General features: G+C 57.5%; 1 long non-coding RNA gene across 2 annotated transcripts in view; it reads right to left on the reverse strand.

Annotated features, from left to right (window-relative positions):
- LOC108444937 overlaps window positions 1-5,053 on the reverse strand; it is a 26,255-nt gene that overhangs the window by 12,510 nt on the left and 8,692 nt on the right. Inside the window, exon 1 of one of the 2 annotated variants that reach the window (XR_001859654.1) lies at window positions 4,980-5,020. The exons of the other annotated variant lie outside the window; for it this stretch is intronic. This is a non-coding gene — a long non-coding RNA (uncharacterized LOC108444937). Of the gene's footprint in view, window positions 1-4,979; window positions 5,021-5,053 lie in introns of those variants that run through there. 2 annotated transcript variants of the gene reach the window in all.

The following is a 5,053-nucleotide window of genomic DNA, read 5'->3' on the forward strand; positions in this document are numbered from 1 at the left end:
GCGCCGCTTTCCTCCTTTTCCGCGCTCCCGGGGGGGGGGAGAGCCCGGGGACGTGTGCAGAGCCTGTTTGTGTCCCCGCCGTGGGGTGGACACAAATAAAACCCCCCGAGAACTGGGATGGACAGATGGACAGACAGATGGATGGACACTCCAGAGCAGAGCCGGGAACATCGTGTTTTCCACAGAGATCCACACCAGTTGCATCCCCATGGAGGCAGACTCAGCCTCTCTTTTGGGGGATCAGCTACAGCTCCCCCTCCCCAGGCCCAAACCGGCTCGTGCCCCATCAGGCCCTGATTCCTGGTGGATTTTTAAACATCAACCCTCAGAATTTTGGGGAGTTTGGGAGTCAGAATTTGGGCAACGATCCATTTGCAAACTGTCTTGCCAAGTGGCTCCAGCACAGCCAGATTAGATCTCCTAATCACATTTCCGAGGCGCCCGGGATCATGGATTGGGGATTTAGAGAATATTCGTCATTGTAACAATGTCATTTCCCAGCCCTTACCTCGTTCTCCGAGTCATTATGCCCGGACTTTATGGCTTCACGGGAACATCTCCCAAGGAAAAGGGAGGCTCCGGAACATTTGTGGTGCAGCTGAAGGTGCGCCGGTTGTCTGTCACCTGCGCCTCCCATGGACGGGGTGATTCCGGGGTTATTTATGGGTTTTAATCAGCTTCCTCATCACCACCCGATTTTCTACTGAAAGCTGCTTGAACAGAACCCAAATCTTTGCAGAATTCCTGATAAATCTTCCAGGAATAAAAAGCAGGGAGGGGAGGGACCAGGGAAGCTGAGGAACGGCCCAGATCCTGCAAAGCTCGGGAGAGCAGAGCTCCCCTGCTTCCCTCCGGAGCTGAGGGTGAGACCACAGCATCTCCAACACCTTTATGGAGGCATTCCAGGGAAATGAGCTCCATAAATCCCTGTTTGCAGCCACAGCAGCCACGGCAGCAGCACAGGCAGAGCTGCAGCATCACAGGCAGAGCCCAGCTCCCTTCCCCGGGATGCAGCCATGGAAAACCACTTTGGGAAGGGCCAAACTGCTCCTGGTTTTCCAGGTGCACACACAGCCAGGGGCTCCTTCCAGGGCACAGAATCCAGTGTTGAACTGCTCCGGTTTGTTTGGAGGAGGGAAAAGAGATCTTTCATTCCTGGCTGCTTTTGCACTTCGCTTCATTCCCGTTGGGATGCTCCTGCCCACCCCTCTCCAGGAGCGCAGGTGTTGCCCCCTGGCAGCCCAGGAGATGTTTCCCTTTTCCAGTGAGCATTCCAGGCTTTCCCTGAATTGGATTTGTGTATGAAAAGTGGGGCTGGAGAGGTGCTGAGGGGACAGCGCTGTCCCCACACCGGGCAGTCCCACGGGATTGGCTTTTCCATGGGTGCCCGAGGTTGCAGGAATGTTCCCCCTGGGACAGTTTTGGGCCAGGAGGGATATTTTGTGTCTCCAGTTCGTTTGTGCCACTCAGCTTCAGGCACAACACCAGCCTGGAGGAGCTGCAACCTCTCCTTCCCACTTTTCCATCTGGAGCAGCACGCCGCTTCCAGCCCTCCTTCCCTCTCCCCCAAACGACTATTTTAGGTGACGGGAAATGCAGCGAAAGGTTTTTCTTTGTACCGAGCAAAGTATCCTCCAACCCTAAATGATTTCGTTTCTCAGCTTGCTGGGATAATTCAGGGTAAATTCATTTCTGTTTGACCCCTCGGTGCTCTGCAAACCAACAAATCCATCCTGAGCAGGGAACCGACCCTTGGAGAGGCCCCAGGATCCCAAAATCGTGACTTGTGTGCCCCAGGTCACAGCCCAAATCCCTCTGCTCAGCCCCACTGCCCTTTGCAGAGCACCAATTCCTCTGGATTTATTTCCAGGTGGAAGGATGGGAGAGGCAGAGAGGGAAGGGATGAGATAATGACCCAAATCTGCTCCTGCTCCCTCACCATCAATTTTTCCATGGAGCCCATTAGGAGACGGCAACAGCAGCTTGGGAATCCAGGTAAGGCCCTCGCTAACAAGATCCTCCTGGGCCTTTTAGCACCTTCCTGGTCACAGATATCTCAGCTCCTGCAGCCCCAGCTGTAATTAAGTCTGGGCTGCGAGACAGGAGATGCCACAGGAGCTGGGGGGGAATCTGTCTCGATTTGCTGGAGCAGCTGCAGGGCTGGTGAGGGATGGTTTGGATCAGGCAGGGATTGGAGCTTGATGGCCTGGATCTGGATCAGGCTCAGTGGCTTGGATCAGGCAGGGATGGGGGACTGATGGTCTGGTTCCATCAGTTGTGGCGAGTCAGTGGTCTGGATCTGGCAGGGATGGGGGGTCAGTGGTCTGGATCTGGATCAGGCTCGATGGTCTGGCCCTGGCAGGGATGAGGGGTGGATGGTCTGGTTCCATCAGGGATGAGGGGTTGGTGGTCTGGTTCCGTCGGGGATGAGGGGTCGATGGCCTGGCCCTGGCAGGAATGGGGGAGCTGCCCCTGAGCCACCCTGGGTGCTTCAGGGGCTGGTCCCTGGTGAGGGATCCCTCGTTCTCCAAGTCATGATGACTTTTTGCCTTTATAGGAACATCTCCCATGGAAAAGGGAGGCTCCAGAACCTTTCTTGCACTGGTGCTCCGGACAGCTGAAGTGGCAGAGGGTGTCAAGCCTCACGCAGCTTTTCCTGCTCTCCCAGGGTTTGAGAGACCCTGTCTGGGTGCTGAGGGGCCAGGTTTGCTCTGGGTTTGGGGTTTCAGGGTTGTGCTGAGCAAAGGGAAGGTCCTGACAGCCGAGCTCAGGCTGACCCCAGGTCTTGGGCAGCTCAGTGCAACAGGCAAAGGATGCGTGTAGGAAATGTGGGACTGGAATGAGGCAGCACATGGAGTAGCCCCTGGAGAGGGAGCAGGGCCATCCTAGAGGCTGTTGGGCAGCCGGAGTGCTGGGGGCATCTTCCGTGTTGGGTCCAAGGGGAGGCAGATGTGGGGCCACTGCTGGCCCCGTTGCTCCCTGTTATTCCCCGTTATTCCCTGTTATTCCCCATTATTCCCTGTTGCTCCCTGTTATTCCCTGTCCCCAGCTATTCCTCCTGTTCTGCTGACTCGTGACACAACGTGGCACCTCTCAGCACGAGCAGGAATTCACCTGGAGCCGGTGTCCCTTCGCCCCCCCGGAGCCGGTCCCTTCCCTACTCGCCCCCCCTGGGCAGGGCACTGGGGGCTCACTGTCCCCTCCCAAGGGACAGCCACACCTGCAGCGTGGCCCAGCCCCACGGGGACACGCACAGGGGCAGTGTGAGGGTGTCCCACCCCTGTCCCGGAGCCTGCTGTCCCTGCCTGGAGCCAGCCCAGCCCTGCTCCCACCCAGCCCTGCTGCTGCTGCAGGTCTGCCACTGCTCCCTGGGGACACACAAAAACCAGGAGGGGACATTGTCTGAGCCCCTCTGGGCACTCCCAGCCCGCTCATCAGAGAGGGGCCCAGGGCTTCTGTCCCCCTCCCCTCTCCTCAGTGGCATTGGAGCTGCTGGCAGGGAAAAAAATCCTCATTTTCCTGAGCGGGTCTTGCAGTCCAGACGCGTGAGAGCACCGGGCACCGCCACACCACATGCACAGAGCCCCCACACCAGCCCCCAAATCCCTGCACGAGCCACTGGGACCCATCTGGGCTACCCAGACCTCTCAGGACCCCCTCGTTTTCGGCACCACAACACACCTGAACGAACAGCAGCAATCAGGTGACACCAAAATCGCGGCAATTCCTCTCTCCAAGTCCTTAATCTGCTTTCTTCTGCACCGCCACACCACATGCACAGAGCCCCCACACCAGCCCCCAAATCCCTGCACGAGCCACTGGGACCCATCTGGGCTACCCAGACCTCTCAGGACCCCCTCGTTTTCGGCACCACAACACACCTGAACGAACAGCAGCAATCAGGTGACACCAAAATCGCGGCAATTCCTCTCTCCAAGTCCTTAATCTGCTTTCTTCTGGCTGACATCACCGCTCAGGTTGATACACGAGCTGCTTCCCTTATCTTTCTTTGGGATTACCTCATCGGAGAGGACCCGGAGAGCCTCCCTCTCCCTCTCCCTCTCCCTCTCCTTCTCCCTCTCCCTCTTCCAGCTCGGGGCTTGGAGCTGCAAGTTTGCAGCCGGAGGAAGGAATCGCTGGGATGCGGCTCCAGCAGCACCCCCAGCCCTGCCGGCCACTTCCTCCCGCATCCTTCCAGGATCCGGGGATATCCAGCCAGGCGCAGGCAGCGGCAGATCGGCTCCCTGCCCTTCAGAAAGCAAGATGCACCTTCTGCAGCAGGCAGAGGCTCCGTGGGGTTTGTTCCCGCTATAAACAATGCCAAAGTGTTCGCACGCACGCAGAGCCCAGTCCTGCGAACCCCCCGCCTCACCTGGGAGAGACGAAAAACTTAAAACGTAAATTCGGGTACGGGAGCACCCATTCCAGCCCCGGCGGAACCCAACCGTTAACGAGCTCACGTGTAATTAACTGATAACTGCCTTAACATGTGTTGCATGTAATTCTCTGTCAACATAAATAGTGGGGATGTAGCATGAATATACACACACATCTCACAGATATTCACCCAGAGATGAATTTTCACCAGCTCGGAATTATTCTCACCCAAAACAAAGCCAATTTAATTTTTCCCCAAGCTCACCAGCTACCTCCACAAGAACAGAACCGCAGCAAGCCACAGCCACCCTTCGGCTACAACACCGCCAGGAGAATTAAATCCATATATTCCCACGTTCTCGGCACAGACTGAGGGCTCGGATCGCTTTGGGATGCTCCAGGCTGGCATCCCCGGGGATGCTGCCCAGGAAAGGCAGCCGGGAGCGGGGGGATGCAGGTGCCTGCGGGTGCTCCGCGTGTGCTCAGCGCCGATCCCACCGCGGGCTGAGCGTTCCCCCGGTGCCCCCACTCGCCCTCACGCACGCAACTCCTGCAGGCAACGCTCCAGACAAAGAAAGCGAGAGAAAAAAACGCCGTCTTACTTTTTTTCCTCCTTTTTTTTTCCTCCTGCTTTTCTTCCCCCCTCCTCTCTCCTCCCGCAGCCCCCCCCGCGGGA

This window comes from Corvus brachyrhynchos, unplaced genomic scaffold, assembly GCF_000691975.1.
Source record: "Corvus brachyrhynchos isolate BGI_N302 unplaced genomic scaffold, ASM69197v1 scaffold72, whole genome shotgun sequence".
NCBI classification, from domain to species: Eukaryota; Metazoa; Chordata; class Aves; order Passeriformes; family Corvidae; genus Corvus; species Corvus brachyrhynchos.